This window comes from Theropithecus gelada, chromosome 8, assembly GCF_003255815.1.
Source record: "Theropithecus gelada isolate Dixy chromosome 8, Tgel_1.0, whole genome shotgun sequence".
Classification (NCBI taxonomy): Eukaryota; Metazoa; Chordata; class Mammalia; order Primates; family Cercopithecidae; genus Theropithecus; species Theropithecus gelada.
The window spans coordinates 56,131,586-56,149,788 of NC_037676.1; the positions used below are offsets into that span (position 1 = coordinate 56,131,586).

An 18,203-nucleotide genomic window follows, 5' to 3' on the forward strand; every position below is an offset into this window, starting at 1 on the left:
ATTTTATTTTTTTTGAGACGGAGTCTCGCTCTGTCGCCCAGGCTGGAGTGCAATGGCGCGATCTCGGCTCACAGCAACCTCTGCCTCCCGGGTTCAAGTAATTCTTCTGCCTCAGCTCTCTGAGTAGCTGGGATTACAGGCACTCGCCACCATGCTTGGCTAATTTCTGTATTTTTGGTAGAGAAAGGGTTTCGCCATGTTGGCCAGGCTGGGCTCGAACTTATGACCTCGAGTGATCTGCCCACCTCGGCCTCCCAAAGTGCTGGGATTACAGGTGTGAGCCACCCGCACCCAGCCCAAAATGATTGATTCTTATATTTTTGACAGAGAGATCAGATTGATCAGTTCATACTCTGGCAGTTAATTTTATTTCCTCTAAATAAAAATGGACAGGTTAACTTATTAAGCAGTTGTGTTATCAATATGGTACGTGTGTGTGCTTGTATAGATAGATGTATGTGTACATACATAACTATATATTTTGTTGAACACATAATATTTTAGGTGCCTGCTGTACGCTAGACACTGTTCTACAATCATTAAAAAAGCACTGCCCTGTTTCACTATTGATTTTTTTTAAAATTCTGAAAATGGTGAACAAACAGTGAGGCTTACAACATTTGTTGCAGGATAAGAAATCTCAATTTAGAAAAGTGTTGTCAACTTTGACTAACCTGGAATGCTTGTTACGCAGTCCCGGAATTAATTTTGATCCTAATCTGGCTATATCTGCACCCCAGCCAGCTACCTTCCACAACAGTTAGGTCCCTGACAGGAGATGGCACCCAAGAAGGCACAAACAGCAAACTAGTTTCTGCCCAGGATCTCTGCCAGCTCTGCAGCCTTGGTGATGTCACTTACATAGCTCAGCACTCTCCATGCTTCTTCCCAGCCTGAGCCAAGCAGCATCTGTCCCTTGGGGAGTTGCCTACCCCACCTTCCACAGGGAAAGGTATTTCCCAAGAAAAGCACACTCACCCTAAAGCCAGGTCCCTCCCTACCAAGTCTCAGCACTAGATGCTGCTTCAGAAGGAGGAGCAGAGCAGAAAGACCACAGAGGGAAGAAGGGCATTTGTGGCTCTCTCATAGCTCCTACCAGAATTTTACCTTTTATCCAAGGTGAGAATGGAGGCAGAGTGAGTGGCGGGGAGACTTCCATCATTGTCCAGACCTGAGATGTTAACTAGGGCCATAGCATGTGGAGAAGAACAGGGCAGACGTGAGAGGCATGCTGGGAGGCAGATTGCCTTTGCCTTTGCCAGGAGTTAGAATTGGGAGGAGGTGAGGATGACAAGTTTTCTTGAACAACTGGAGAGATAGTAACACTGCTTACCGAGAGAGAAAAAACAAGAAGGGGTAGCTTCGTCTGGGGAGATAATAACTTCGCTTTTTTTTTCACCAAGTCTCACTCTGTCACCCAGGCTGGAGTGTAGTGGTCTGCTCACGGCAACCACCGCCTTCCAGGTTCAAGCGATTCTCCTGCCTCACCCTCCCAAGTAGCTGGGATTACAGGTGCCCGCCACCATGCCTGGCAAATTTTTATATTTTTAGTAGAGATGGGATTTCACCCTGTTGGCCAGGCTGGTCTCGAACTCCTGACCTAATGTGATCCTTCCGCCTCGGCCTCCCAAAGCGCTGGGATTACAGGCGTGAGCCACCGCGCTCGGCCACAAAGATTTCCGACATTAATTTTTCTATGATGTAAGTTGCCTGTTTTTTTCTGTAATTTGCAATAACTACGAAGAAATTCTCATTAGGGAGCCTGTTCCTTGCTGGGAAACAGTAAAAAGCTGGCCATTCTCATGCAAACCGTTAATGATGGCCTGACACATTCCTCAGCCACTTGAAGAGTCCCTAAAGCAGCCCCACAGACAAAAATTTTCCCAAGTGTTTAATGTTTTCAGAGGTGCCCTGGGCTAAGTTATCACTGGGAGTGCACCCCAGCTGCAATTTTCTTGAGAATGCCACTGTTTGCTGGGATAAGCAAAGCTCTTAATAAAGATTTCAATCAGTACTTAGAAAATGCCCCTTCGTTGTTGGCTGACGTTAGGAAAGAACAAATAAAAACATACATAATTTATTAATTTCCTTCAGATCATACTCTCTTCTTTCTAATACTTCCCAAAAGGCCATTGTAAAAGTTGAGTTATATAGGATGTTCATTTACTAATGGCAGAAGAGAAGAGAAAGACTCTTACTATAGTCTTAAAGCCTTCACTGGCTTAAAACCTCCTGGGGCTTACACATTTGGCAATGGCTATATAAACAAAAGTGTAAAGATTTCCATGATAAGTCACTGAAAAACAGATGGTAAGATGCTTAAGTGGTTTTTTAAAAGATGAGGACATCTGTAAGCATCCATCTGGAAGTAATTATAATTCAAAAGTCTTTTGTTACTATTAAGCTTCCAGTTGACTTCCCCTACTAGAAAACAATGGACCAGCTTTTTCTTAAAATAGTCAGACAATAAAACCCAAATAGTCAGACAATAAAACCAAAAGACAGAAAATTTTGAAAACCCACAGATTTGCCTGGAGGCAAAGTGTAGAATTTCCACAAAAATCCACCAGCATCGAAACTGTTAGCTTTCTGTATCAAATGTAGTGGAAAATAGAGCTTTGATTTTATTTTTTGGTCTATTTGTGCTGAAGTCAGTGCAAGTAATTCTAGCTCTTCATTAATATTTCATGAGCCACAGTGAGATGGACTTTTGTCTGGTGATGACTACACTGCAGGATAATAGGCCAGCGTCCTCTCAAACTTAGAATCGCCTCATCTCAGCATCCTACTAAACAGAACATCACTGTTGACCAGCATTCAGCTTACATCTCGCTGCTAATAGTAACAGGGCCTGTTTGTGACTTCAGCAGCATCTGGTGATCCGGTGTTACATGATTCAGAGAAAACCACATTCCCCTGTTGCTATTTTCAGGTAGGCAGCTAAACCCAGGGAGACTTTAGCATGGATTCGGCAGGTCTGTTTTTCTAACCTCATTGTGTAAATTCTTGAATGAGAATCTAGCGAGCAGCCAAAAAAAGACTTCTGTGAACTCATCCTCCTCGAAGCCAAACATCTTCAGAAACTGTTTCCTTCAGGTTCTGGAAGCCTAGAACCCTTCATGTGAGATTTGTCCCTCTCTCCAACACATTTTATGCATCCTGTCCCCAGCCAAATGGCTTTTCCATGCTTTTCCTCCTCCCCTTCATTCGACTTCCAGTTCTGTCTGAACTCAGAGGCATGCATGGGGCTGAGAGGGGCCCGGATCACAGGTTCCCCCTCCTCCACCCACAAGTGAGCATCCAACTTTAAGATCAACTATTTAAGACCAAAGGACCCTACAAAAAACTCACTGAGGCCAGGCGCGGTGGTTCATGCCTGTAATCCCAGCACTTTGGGAGGCCGAGGCGGGCGGATCACGAGGTCAGGAGTTCGAGACCATCCTGGCTAATATGGTGAAACCCAGTCTCTACTAAAAATGCAAAAAATTAGCCAAGCATAATGGCATGTGCCTATAGTCCTAACTACTCGGGAGGGTAAAGCAGGAGAATCACTTGAACCCAGGAGGTGGAGGTTGCAGTGAGCCGAGATGGCACCACTGCACTCCAGCCTGGGTGACAAGAGCAAGATTCCATCTCAAAAAAAGAAAAAACAACTCACTCAACGCTCTGCTACTTTGCTGTCGAGTGGCCCCTAAATGTGCTGGCAAATGTGGTATCTGTGGAAAATCATCCTGCATCCAAGGCAAGATAGTATTAGAGAAAGATTTCTCAGGCTGGGGAAACCTAGAAGGCAGGACGACCAAGAGGAGGGTAAAATTAGGAGTGAATGGAAACACATTGTATTAAATACTCAGAAACATTACAGCAGAGAACAAGGAAATTAGAGTGTCTCTTGAGGCTGCAGTACAGGAGGATATTCCTGGAATATCATCGTGCTTTTCATGCATCTTGGAACCACAGTCAGTGGGAGCTCAGAAAACAGTGCAATTGAAATGAATGAGGCTCATGAGGAAAGGCGCTTTGTTCTTAATGTGGAACAGCAACAAAGCCCCGATCATTTGAACAGGCTCAAAAAAGTGCTGGGAGAGATATGTATAGGGCACAACTGAGGGACTAAGATAAAATTATAGTATCCTAGAGCAATGCAAGGGGAAGGCTTACAGCTGAGAGTTAGGAGGGAGACTCCCTTGTTTTTGTCCATCTGCTATAGTTGGTATATTGGGGATTACCAAAGCTGTAAAATCCCCAGACATAGCTCTCTGGCTTCACGTTCCACCCCATTTTAATGTCATTAGTCATTTCTTCAATGAGAAAATAGAAAGAGGGCCAAATGTGCCATCAATTAACTCTGTAGCATATTGTAACAAAAATCTGGGAGGAGCCATGGAACTAAGTAGCCAGGTGGGTTGGTATTGGAGCTGTCTTCACACTGGTCCTTGATTCTTCCTTGTCTCAGATAACAAAGCACGCAGATTCCTCCTGCTTGTGAACTATGTTTTTTTTGAAGCATTTGATGTTTTCTATGTTTTGATAGCCTTCCTGTATCTATTAAGATTTAAAGAATCTTGGCTGGGCGCGGTGGCTTACGTCTGTAATCCCAGCACTTTGAGAGGCCGAGGCAGGTGGATCACGAGGTCAGGAGTTCGAGACCAGCCTGGCCAACATGGTGAAACCCGTTTCTACTAAAAATATAAAAATTAGCTTGGCATGGTGGTGCGAGCCTGTAATCCCAGCTACTTGGGAGGCTGAGGCAGAAGAATTGCTTGAACCCAGGAGGCTGAGGTTGCAGTGAGTCGAGATTGCCCCATTGCACTCCAGCTCTGGGCGACAGAGTAAGACTCAGTCTCAGAAAAAAAAAAAAAAAAATTTAAAGAATCTTTCCAAAATATTTAAAGAGTAAGAGAGACGCTCTTGGGGAATGGGGAGTGGTGGGGCAGGTAATGATTCTCCTGGGAGGCCAGAGGCCAGGCTAACAGGCTCCTGCATCTCATGGCTTCTTAGGATCCCAGAAAATGAATGGCAAGCTTACGCTTTGCATTTTAGAGGGGTAGGAAATGAGGGGCCAAAAGATTTAACCAGGATACAGGTTAAGTTTAAAGATCATTACTGGCTACCATGTCTAAGGGTAAGGTTTGGGATTCCTGCCTTTGGGTCATTGTGGAGCCATCAAAGGTAGGGGGTACTGTCACCCTGATCCTGAAATACTCACAACGCCAGCCCGGAAAAACATCCATCTAGAAGTACATTCTGTAGGGTAGAGTCTCGGGTTCAATGAAGTTATGAGGCGGGTGGTGAAAGGTCAAAGCTGCCTGACCCATTCATGATGCTTGACAGAGAGCAGTCCGTCTGAAGATGGTTGACACTGAAACTATTGAAAACGGCATATGCATATGGAAAGAAAAGATGGACAATGTTGGGAGATGGGATACTGGGTGATTTTATTTAACTCTTAGAAATTTTCTTTATAGAACCTTGAAAGCAACAAATAAAGGCAGGCACATGCAGACAAGGCAGCTATAGAAAGGAAATCATGAAAGTTAGAAGCAGTAGTTGGAATAAAGCAATAGATAAAGGAGATACAGAAAAGTAAAACACTGGACTTGCCGAGCTACTAAAACTTATAAAGACTAATTCTGGGAGCGGTGATTCATGCCTGCAATCCCAGCACTTTGGGTGCCCAAGTTGAGTTGATCACTTGAGGCCCAGGAGGCGGAGGTAGCCGTGATCTGTAATTGCACCACCACACTCCAGCCTGGGTGACAGAGTGAGACCCTGTCTCAAGATAAATAAATAAATAAATAAATAAATAAATAAATAAATAAACTATCATATCAACACAGAAAGTTATAAAGCAGCATTCAAAATCATATATACAGTCTCTTGTAATCATGTAAATAATTTTTGTGAACAAAGGGAAGGAAATACAAAATAAAATTTAAAATATTGGCATAATGGATTTACGGCATGTTATTCTTTTAAAAATATACTTGGTAACAGTTGTTGAGCATTTAATAATTCCAGGCACTATGTGAGGATTTTACATGAATTATCATATATATTCCTCCCAGCAACCCCATAAGCCCGGTACTATTATTTTCCTGATTTGACACGGAGAAGTTGGGGTGACCTGCCTGTGGTCATAGAGGTAGTGGTGGTACTGGGTCCATTTGATTCTGAGTACTCTATTATCCATTATACATACATATACACACACATATACTTTTTTTTTTTTTTTTTTTTTGAGACAGGGTCTTGCTCTGTCACCCAGGCTGGAGTGCAGTGGTGTTATCTCAATTCACTGTAGCCTCTGCCTTCCAGGCTCCAGCAATCCTTCAGCCTCGGCCTCCCAAATAGCTGGGACTACAGGTGTGCGCCACCATATCTGGCTAATTTGTTGTTGTTGTTCAGACAGGGTCTCCCTATATTGCCCAGGCTAGTCTCAAACTCCTAAGCTGAAGTGATCCACCCATGGCCTTGGTCTCCCAAAGTGCTGAGATTACAGCTGTGGGCCACCACACCCAGCCCATTATGCTATTTTTCAAAAGGTTGCTATTATAATAGTGTACAGGTAGATATTTAAATGCATACTTATATTAAAAATTTGGATATTAATGTTCCTATGGCAGAATGATGTCATAGTCATGGCACTTGATATTGGAGGTTTCTTGCTTCTGGTAGAGAAGTAACATTACAGAAAGTAGCAATACAGAGGGAAGGAATTGTGATGTGAATAATGATGAGCCATGTCTGAGAATGGATTAAATGCGTGTGATACACTTGTCTTTGACAACTTTTGACTGATGTGGAAGGACAGAGGTGATGGACACTCAGCAGTTAGAGGAAGGAAAATGTCTGCTGGGTGTGTATTCTCTCTCTTTCCTTCTAGAGTCCTTTGTTTCTAGAGTGTCTGAGACTGGGGAAATGAAGGTGACCAGTAGACAGTTGAAGAGAGAAGGGATAAGTGCCTTCCTGGGCTGGGTTCATACATTTTATTAAATTCCCAGGTATGTTATCAGACAGAAAGGGTCTGATACACTGAGTCATGAGGTGAAACACGGAGGGATACATTATTAGTTCTCTAATCATTCATCACATATGTGTTAAATACCTTTACATAAAACAGAATCAATCAAAGCATTATTAGGAACATGAAGAAAGCCATGTAGCCAGCAAAAGTCCAGATGCCCTGGTACCAGCAAGAGCACAAAGCTGGTATTTGAGGGGCTCTTGCTTCAGGCTATGAGCCAAAAAAGATTACCAAGACCCTCCACCAAAGAAGAGGTACACATAGCGGATAATATATGAAAAGATGCTCAACATTGTCAGTCAAGAGGGAAATGCAAATTAAACTCACTATGAGCTGCCACTTATGCCTATTAAAATCGCCAGGGAAAGAAAAAATCTGACAATTCATCTACTGACCAGGATGTGGAACAATTGAAACTCTCATTCATTGCTGGTGGGAATAGAAAAAAGATACAGCTCCTTTGAAAGACAAGTTGGCATGTTCTTAGAAAGCGAATAAACATGCACTTACTATGTGACCCAGTGAGTATTTACCCAAGAGAAATGAAAACATACACCCGCACAAAAATCTCTGCGCAAATGTTTATAGAAGCTTTATTCATAAGCACCCAAAACAGGAAATAACACAAATGTCCATCAGTAGGTGCCTGGATAAACAGTTATAAGCATATAGTTGAGTACTGCTCAGCAATAAACAAGAATGAACTACTGACACACACAACCAGGTGAATCTCAAAAGCACTACACTAAGTGAAAGAAGCCCAGACTCCAAACAATGGCATGCCACCTGATTTAATTTGTATGATATTTTGGAAAAGGCAAAACTATCAAATCAATCTACAAAGTAATAATATATTTTAAAATGTTAAAATCATACAGGCCACATTTTCTGATCAAAATGTAAAGACACATACAAATTAGTCAGGCTAGTCAAGAAATTAAAAATAAACTTCTAAAAGGCTGTGGATAAAAAATCTGAGCAGCAATTAGATCTGAGGTATTTGGAAATAAAAATAGTGCTATATAGCAAAACTCAGTGGATATGATCAAAGCAGTAATTGGATAAAAATTTATACTTTTAAACCCGCTTATTAAAAACCAGCACTGACTGAATGTAAATGAACTAAAACTTTAGTGTGAGAGGCCAGGAGAAAACAAAGTAATTTTTTAAAAAGTAGATAAAGAATAATGAAAATAAAAGCAGAAATTAATAAAATTTACAGTTAACAGAAAGCAAAATTGATCCATAAAGCCTAAGGCCAATTCTTTGGAAAACAGAACTACAGACTAACCTTTGGCAAATCTGATTCAGATAAGAGGATAGAAAAGCCCAAACCATCAGAAATGAGTTGTGGTGCATAACCGGATCGAGACTTTTTTACACAAAAACCAAATAACAGGTACAAGTTTAATGCCAATGTATTTGAAAATCTTAGTTAAGATAGATACTTTTCTGAAAAAATTTAAATTTAAAATATTGAGTCATATGGTAGTAGAAGATCCTAAACTACATAGAAAAAATCAAAAAGGTGTTATGAGATTTGTCCCTAAGAAAGGCATCAGGCCCTGGCCAGGCACGGTGGCTCATTGCCTGTAATCCCAGCACTTTGGGAGGCTGAGGGGGGCGGATCACGTAAGGTCAGGAGTTCAAGACCAGCCTGGCCAACATAACATGGTGAAACTCCATCTCTACTAAAAATACAAAAAAAATTAGCTGGGCATGGTGGTGTGTGCCTGTAATCCCAGCTACTCGGGAGACTGAGGCATGAGAATCGCTGGAACCCGGGAGGTGGAAGTTGCAATGAGCCGAGATTGGGCCACTGTACTCCAGCTTGGGTGATGGAGTGAGACTCTGTCTCAAAAAATACATAAAAATAAAAAGATGGAGGCCGGGCGCGGTGGCTCACGCCTGTAATCCCAGCACTTTGGGAGGCCGAGGCGGGCGGATCACAAGGTCAGGAGATCGAGACCACAGTGAAACCCCGTCTCTACTAAAAATACAGAAAATTAGCCGGGCGCGGTGGTGGGCGCCTGTAGTCCCAGCTACTCAGGAGGCTGAGGCAGGAGAATGGCGTGAACCCGGGAGGCGGAGCTTGCAGTGAGCCGAGATCGCGCCACTGCACTCCAGTCTGGGCGACAGCGCGAGACTCCGTCTCAAAAAAAAATAAAAATAAAAATAAAAAATAAAAAAATAAAAAGATGGAAATTTTCTAGCTTTGTTTTAAAAGGCAGAAAAATAAGAATATTTAAACTGGACAAGGATGGCCAAAAAAAGGAAAATTAATGAAGGGAGATCCTATTCATAATAGGAACATAAATCACAAAACTGTATGCATAGGAATAACCACATAGCAAACACTTATTGAGTGCTATGTGTTGCAAGCACAATTGAAGTGCTTCACTGGTATCGCCTCATTTAATCTTCAGCTCCAGGATACTCAGTATCCCAGTTCTATTGATGAAGGAACCAAGGCTCAAAGAGATGGAATAACTTCCCCAGGCTCATGCAGCTAGTCAACAATGGAGTTGAGATTTAAGCCAATTTCCCCAGTCCTCACAGTGGATACAATTATCTGGAATTTTTTTTTTTTTTTTTTTTTTGCCAATTTTATAGGTAAAAATATCAAAAAAAGATACCTGGTTTTAATTTGCATCTCTTTGTTTTACATGATTTCCTGCCACATAAATTTTAATATTTATTCTTGAATCACATTTAGCTTCAATTTTCATCTTCAGTATTTTTGAAATCTTTCATTAGTTACATTCTCTCAAATGAATTCATCCCACTGGCTTCCAGCTACTGTTCGTCTGTCTATTCTGATACTTCATTGAGAATACCAATATTTTTCTAAATTTACTTCTGATAAAACTGAACATTTTTTCATAGGTGATTTTATTTGTATGTATGTGTGTGTGTGTGTGTATATATATATGTAGTGTGCGTGTGTGTGTTTGTATACGTGGTTTCTTCATCTATTATTTTTTCATTTATTAGTGAGTAAAATGTTTAAAAAAAAAAAAGTATCAACTATTAGGTTACCCTGAAGTATGATTTGTATAGGAAAAGTAGGATAAAAACTTGATTCCTTCCCTTTATGTATCAGTTTTCAAAATTGTTCCCTATCACTGTCTAAATGTAGTCAGTGTGTTTTTTTAGTACCATTATGAATTCATAGTTTTTCACAATTTTATGTGTTTCAATGCACTGCAATTGATATACTTGTTTTTTGAGGTGGAGTCTTGCTCTGTTGCCCAGACTGGAGTGCAGTGGTGCAAACTCAGTTCACTGCAACCTCCACCTCCTGGGTTCAAGTGATTCTCCTGCCTCAGCCTCCCAAGTAGCTGGGACTACAGGCACATGCCACCACACCCAGCTAATTTTTGTATTTTTAGTAGAGACGGGGTTTCACCATGTTGGCCAGACTGGTATCGAACTCCTGACCTCAGGTGATCCACCCGCCTAGGCCTCCCAACGTCTGCTGGGATTATAGGCATGAGCCACTGTGCCCGGCCTCAACAGACCTTTTCTTACCACCTAGTCTGCTAAGCACAGAAGTTCTGCCCTTTGCCTATGCTTCGCTTTGGAGTGAGGGCTGATACTACCTGAGAAAGAATAAGAAAACTCCTTACCGTGTTGTTAGATTCTCCATAGATTGTCTCCTTTCCTACATCTGTTTGCATTTATTGAATAAATGATCTTGATATACTCAAACACTGTACAAGCAAATCGTTACTATATAATCAAAGCATTTGGGTTGTGCCTTTGCCATTTCTCAGATACTGAACTGTTGGGACTGTTAGAAGTTGGAGAAAACCTAATTCATACCTGTGTCATCAGTAGATCCACATGTGCTAATGTGGAAAGAGCCTCAAGCTACCTTGTGAGGTAAAGAAAGAGAGGCACAGAACAGTGGTATACCCTGCTTCCTTTTTCTTAAAAATGCCTATGTATAGATATCTGGAAAGGCATACAGAAAAACAAATGATGGCACTTTCCTCTAGGACACAGCTGTCACTATAAACCCTTCAGTGTTGTATGGTTTTTCTTATCATGTGCAGGTGCTATTCTCATATTTTAACATGACTTTAAAAAGTATATATATGTATACATGTATATATATATTTTTTGTTTGTTTTTTTGAGACGGAGTTTTGCTCTTGTCTCCCAGGCTGGAGTGCCGTGGCGCCATCTCAGCTCACTGCCACTTCTGCCTCCAGGGTTCAAGCAGTTCTCCTGCCTCAGCCTCCCAAGTAGCTGGGATTACAGGCACCTGCCACCACGCCTGGCTAATTTTTGTATTTTTAGTAGAGATGGGGTTTCTCCATGTTGGTCAGGCTGGTATCAAACTCCTGACCTCAGATGATCCACCCGCCTCGGGCTCCCAAAGTGCTGGGATTACAGACATAAGCCACCATGCCCGGCCTAAAAGTATTAATAAATTATCACAGCTGAGTTAGTCAACTCAGCTGCAGATTAAAGTGCCCAGTCACCCAATGCATTTGACAGTTCTGGACAGAAGCATTAAAGTGGCTTCACGGGAGCTCCTATTCCTCACTCCACATTAGACATTGCTATGGGTTGAATTGTGTCCCCCCCAGAATATATGTTGAAGTTCTAACCGTGATGCCTGTGAATTTCACCTTATTTGGAAACAGGGTCTTTGCATACACCACATCTGGCTAACCAAGTGAAGATGAGGCCAAACTGGATGAAGGTGGGCCTGAAATCCAACGACTGGTGACCTTATAAGGAGGGAGAGCTTCAAAGACCCAGGCAGACATAGAGGGAAGAAGGGCAAGTGGCAAAGAAGGCAGAGATTGGGTTTCTGTTGCCACAGAGGTTGCCAGAAGAGGCGAGGAAGAATCCTCCCCTAGAAACTTCAGAGGCGGGTGTCTGGCCCTGCTGACGGTTTGGTTTTGAACTTTTAGCCTCCAGAACTGTGCAAGAATGAATTTCCGTTATTTTAAGCCATCCGGTTTGTGGTAATTTGTTACAGCAGCTCTAGAAAACTAATCCAGATGTTAAAGTTTATTCTTACATAGAAATTGAGGTTTCTAATAAAAGGTGTGTGGATGTGGCTACTTTGATCACTCACTGGGCTCTGGCATCGTGACTTCTGGCCTTAGCTATATTTTCCTTTTTCTTTCTCTTTTTTTCCTTTTCCTTCTTTTTCTTTTCTCTTTTTTCCTCTCTCTCTCTCTTTTTTCTTTTTTTTTTGGAAACAGGATCCCGCTCTGTCACCCAGGCTGGAGTACAGTGGCTCCGTCATGGCTCACTGCAGCCTCAAACTCCTGGGCTCAAGTGATCCTCCTGCCTCAGCCTACTGAGTAACTAGTACTATAGGCATGCACCACCACATCTGGCTAATTTTTAAATATTTGTAGAGATGGAGTCTTGCTATGTTGCCTGGGCTGGTCTTGAATTCCTGGCCTCAAGTGATCCTCCCACCTTGGCCTCCCAAGGAGCTGGGATTACAGGCCCTTCTTAGTTCTTTCATGCCAATCCAATTTTAGGTTCTTAGCCTTGGTACTTTGGGTCCACTGTGGATTCCCCTATTCTCTCCTTCTTTCTCTTCCTGTTTTTGATCTTATCCTTTACAGATCTCCCTTCATGTCCTTGCCCCCAGACTGTAATTTGTGACATTTGCTATCACCTCTTATCCATTCTTGTGCACGAGATAATCTTAGTTTCTTTATGTAGTTCACTAATTTAACAAGCCGGACTGAACTGAGTGTAAACAGGCAGTGAATTTCTTCTCCTATCACCACATTCAAACAGTATCGGTTTTCCCCTCCTCTCCCTTCAACTCTTATCTCCTGCAGATTCTAGAGTTTTTCAGGTCAATGTCCGTATTAGAACAGTCTCATTTTCAGGCGTTAAAAAAATTCAGTGCTCACTTCGGCAGCACATACACTAAAACTGGAACAATACAGAGAAATTAGCATGACCCCTGCGCAAGGATGATGTGCAAATTCGTGAAGCATTCCATAAAAAGAAAAAAAAAGCAACAAATTGTTTTTTAATGTTTAGTCCCGGCCAGGCGCGGTGGCTCATGCCTGTAATTCCAGCACTTTGGGAGGGATCACCTGAGGTCAGGAATTTGAAATTAGCCTGGCCAACATGGTGAAACTCTGTCTCTACTAAAAATACAAATATTAGCTGGGTGTGGTGATGCACACCTGTAATCCCAGCTACTTGGGAGGCTGAGGCAGGAGAATCACTTGAACCTGGGAGGCGGAGGTTGTAGTGAGCTGAGATCGTGCCACTGCACGTCCAGCCTGGGCAATGGAGCGTGACTCTGTCTCAAAAACAAAACAAAAAAAAGGTCGGTCCCCTTGAAATCAAACTTTAGTGCCCTCCATTTCAGTTTCCCCTCACCCAGCTTTGGCTTCTCCAGAGGTCGGGCAGACCAACCGTGGCAGGGGAGAGGAGGAGAGCCCTTCCGGTTCCTCTCTGCTTTCTGTCATTTCCTAGCTCCGCTGCCATGGATGCAGCACTGCTAAAGACAGAGGTGGTGTTGGTCAGTGGGAATTCAGACCAGTCTTCCCCCTACAGGGATCTCCCCACTCCTGCCTGACCTCTTCAGCTTTGGTACCAGTCATACAGCCCTAGGGTCCTCCTCCCCAGTGCAACAGTTTTGCACAGGATCCTTCAAGAAGATTCCAGCTTGGCCCGCTTCCATGTCTCCCATGGAAAAACTCACCCATCCACGCAGCTGGTTGCTTCCCTTTTTCCTAGACCTGGCTGTTCCAACCGGCCCTTCCCATTCAGTCTCAGGCAGTCCAGAGGGAAGCTGCAGTCTCTGTACCTCTCAGACTCTGCCAGGTTCTCCCCAGGAGTCTTCTGCATCATCTGAGGACCAGGACAGGGCTGGTGCCTGAGTTTCTTTCTTTTTTAAAAATGTGTTTGGAATTGGAGTCTCGCTATGCTGTCCAGGCTGGTCTCAAACTCCTGGCCTCAATCAAGCCTCTCAAGTAGGTGTGGTTATAGGCATGAACCCCCCCCCACCTGACATTTTTACTGATATATTTTACCGTATTTTATCGAATTCTGGATTCACTATTGTTTCTTGTGTTCTATACTTACCCTTGGGGTCTACTTTTCTCGGTAAAATATACTTGAATAATTTTCTTTCCAAGAGTCTATGAGCAAATACTCATCTGAGGACTGTGGTTCAAGTCGTCTTTTCTGGCCTGCTCCCCCAGGATCTCTTCTGTCTCCAATAGATGGTGGGAGAGAAAGGAGCAGACATGCTACTGGGCACTCTCTACTACAAATGTCCTTCTGTGAAATCTCTTTATCTCTAAAGTATTCTCAAGGTTATCAGTATGTGATTTCCATTAATTCTCCTACTAAGTTTTACACAGAAGTGTCAGAAGCTCTCTTTAGAATATGTGGGCACACATCACTCACGGTCCTTGCCTTTGGAGACAGAGACTTTGGAAACCCTGATATGACAGGAAACATTCCATTTAGTGTCCTGTTATAGTAACCCTTCCTGGCTACATAATGTTCATCTAACTTTTCTAATCACTTTCAAAAGATTCCTGCATTCAGTCAAGTACTTAAGTACACAAGTACTCAAGCTCCTTTTTTTTTTTCTGGGGTCTCACTCTGTTGCCCAGGCTAACTGTGGTGGTATGACCACAGCTCACTGCCGTCTCTACTTCCTGAGCTCAAGTGATCCTCCCATCTCAACCTCCTAAAGAGCTGGGAATACAGGCATGTACCACAAAGTCCAGCTAATTTTTTATTTTGCATAGAGACAAGGTTTCACCATGTTGCCCAGGATGGTCTCAAACTCCTGACCTCAAGTGATCCGTCTGCCTCAGCCTCCCAAAGTGCTGGGATTACAGGCATGAGCCACTGTACCCAGCCTAAGACCCATTTTTGCAGACAGTACTTTATTAAATTTACTGACATATTTTATCGAATTCTAGATTTACTATTGTTTCTTGTATTCCATACTTCCCCTGGGGATCTACTTTTCTTGGTAAAATATGCGTTAATTTTTTTGCAACGGTCTGTGAGAGATAAGCTGAGTCTTATCTCAGAGGAAGATATTATCTGTTTTCTTCTGGGATCTGTTGTTGCTGAAGAGAAGTGTAGTTGTTGGCCTAATTATCATTCTTTTGTAGGAAACTTTTTTCTCTGGTAGCTTCTTAAATTATCTGTCAATTCCTGATGTTTTAAAGTTTACCATGGTGTTTCTAGTAGGGGATTTTTGTTTATTTGTCCTGCTTTGTAAAGAGAGAGACTTTCTCAGAGTCTAGTCAATTAATGTTGCTATAACAGAATTCCACTGACTGAGTGGCTCAAATGACCAAATTTGTTTCTCACAGTTCTGGAGGCTGGGAAGTCCAAGATCAAGGCACTGGCGGATAGGTGTCTGGTGAGGGCTGCTTCCTGGTTGCCAGAAACCAGAAACTGTCTTCTCACCACACCCTCACAGGGTGGATAAAGAGGGAAAGAGCTCTGTGAAGTCTCTTTTATAAGGACATGAATCCCTTTCATAAAGGCCCCATTCTCATGACCTAATCACTCCCTAGGACCCCACTTCCAAATATCATCACCTTGGGGCTTCAATTAATGAATTTTGTGGTAGACATAAACATTCAGTCTATAGCAGTGAGGATTTGTGTTTTTTTCAATTCCAGAAATTCTCAGAACACCTACTTTCTTTTTGTTTGATTGTGGGTTTTTTTGTTTTTCTTTTTGTTTTTTGAGATGGAATTTCACTCTTATTGCCCAGGCTGGAGTGCAGTGGTGCGATCTCAGCTCATTGTAACCTCTGCCTCCCGGGTTCAAGTGATTCTCCTGCCTCAGCTTCCTGAATAGCTGGGATTACAGGCACACGCCACCACACCCAGGTAATTTTTTGTATTTTTAGTAGAGACAGGGTTTCACCATGTTGGCCAGGCTGGTCTGGAACTCCTGACCTCAGGTGATCCGCCTGCCTCAGCCTCCCAAAGTGCAGGGATTACAAGCATGAGTCACCATGCCCAGTCTCCTACTTTCTTTTTAACTGTTATTTTCCCATCATTATCTCCATTTTCCTTATATTAAACTCCTGTTAAATGTACATTGAAACTGGTAACTCTACACTCCCTTACTCTTTTGCCTTTAAACAGCATTAAGATAAAATTTACATACCATAAAGTTTACTCATTTAAAGAGCACAGGCCAGGCACAGTGGTTCATACCCGTTGTCCCAGCACTTTGGGAGCCAAGGCAGGAGGATCACTTGAGCCCAGGAGTTGGAGACTGCAGTGAGCTATGATCACACCACTGCACTCCAGTCTGGGTGACAGAGGCTGACTCTGTCTCAGTCAGTCACAATCAGTAGTTTTTAGTATACTTACAGAGTTGTGCAGCCATCATCATAATCTAATTTTAGGACATCTTCATCAAAAGAAACCTTGTACCCTTTAGTAGTCATTAGCAACAATCACCGCTATCTAATTCCTGAATATTTTCTTTTTTTTTTTTTTTTTGAGATGGAATCTCGCTCTATCGCCCAGGCTGGAGTGCAGTAGCGTAATTTTGGCTCACTGCAACCTCTGCCTTCTGGGTTCAAGCAGTTCTCCTGCCTCAGCCTCCTGAGTAGTTGGGATTACACGTGTGCACCACCACACCCAGTTAATTTTTGTATTTTTAGTAAAGACAGGGTTTCACCATGTTGGTCGGGCTGGTCTCAAACTCCTGACCTCGTGATCCACCCGCCTCGGCCTCCCAAAGTGCTGGGATTACAGGCATGAGCCACCGTGCCCAGCCTCCTGAATATTTTCATAATTCTGAAAAGAAATCCCATACCCACTAGCAGTCACTCCTCATTCTCCTTACCGCATCCCCTGGCAACCACTAATTTACTTCCAGTCTCTATGGATTTGTCTAGTCTGAAAATTTCTTATAAATGGAATCATACATTATGTAGCCTTTTGTGTCTGCCTTCATTCACTTAACATATTTTTTCCTTTTTTTTTTTTTTTTTTGTGAGACGGAGCTTTGCTGTTGTTGTCCAGGCTGAAGTACAATGGCACAATCTCAGCTTGCTACAACCTCCACCTCCCGGGTTCAAGCAATTCTCTTGCCTCGACCTCCTGAGTAGCTGGGCCTACAGGTGCCCACCACCACACCCAGCTAATTTTTTGTATTTTTAGTGGAGATGGGGTTTCACTGTGCTGGTCAGGCTGGTCTCAAACTCCTGACCTTAAATGATCCACCTGCCTCAGCTTCCCAAAGTGCTGGGATTACAGGCATGAGCCACCGTGCCCAGCCTTCACTTAACATATTTTCAAGGCTCATCCATGTTGTAGCAGGATCCAGTACTTCATTCCTTTTTATAGCTGAATAAATATTGCCTTGTACGGACATACCATGTTTTGTTCATTCATCAGTTGATAGATATTTGTGTTTTTCCACTTTTTGACCATTATGTATAATGTTTACAACAATAAACAAACAGCATTTGTTTACAAGTTTTTGTGTGGACATGTGTTTTCAGTTTTCTGGGCATATATAGGAGTAGAATTGCTGGGTCATTTGGAAGCTTCATGTTTAACATTTTGAGGACCTGTCAAACTGTTTTCCAAAGTGGCTAGCCCATTTTACATTCTCACATGTAGCATATGAGGATTCTAATTTCTTCACATCCCAACACTAATTGTCTACTTTTATTCTACCTATCCTAGTAGGAATAAAATAATATTTCATTGTGGTAGAGACTTTATTTCCCTAATGACTGATGATGTTAATCGTCTTTTCATGTGTATATTGGCCATTTGAAATATCTAGTCAAATCCTTTCTCCACTTTTAAATTGGGCTTTCTCTCCTTTTTCTTAAGTTGTAAGAGTTCTTTATATATCCTGGATACAAGTCTCTTACCTGATATGTGACTTCCAAATATTTTTTCCCAGTCTGTATCTGTGGATTGTCTTTTCTTTTTTTTTTTTTTTTTTTTTTTTGAGACGGAGTCTCGCTCTGTAGCCCAGGCTGGAGTGCAGTGGCCGGATCTCAGCTCACTGCAAGCTCCGCCTCCCGGGTTCATGCCATTCTCCGGCCTCAGCCTCCCGAGTAGCTGGGACTACAGGCGCCCGCCATCTCGCCCGGCTATTTTTTGTATTTCTTAGTAGAGACGGGGTTTCACTGTGTTCGCCAGGATGGTCTCGATCTCCTG

The 18,203-nt window shown here is 42.6% G+C and overlaps 1 protein-coding gene and 1 non-coding gene across 6 annotated transcripts in view; both read left to right on the forward strand.

The window, feature by feature from the left end:
• RGS20 (regulator of G protein signaling 20) overlaps positions 1–18,203 on the forward strand; it is a 108,194-nt gene that overhangs the window by 51,166 nt on the left and 38,825 nt on the right. The gene's annotated exons all lie outside the window — the stretch shown is intronic.
• On the forward strand, positions 12,916–13,021 carry LOC112630811. Its single transcript, XR_003120950.1, has one exon. It is a non-coding gene; the product is annotated as a U6 spliceosomal RNA (small nuclear RNA).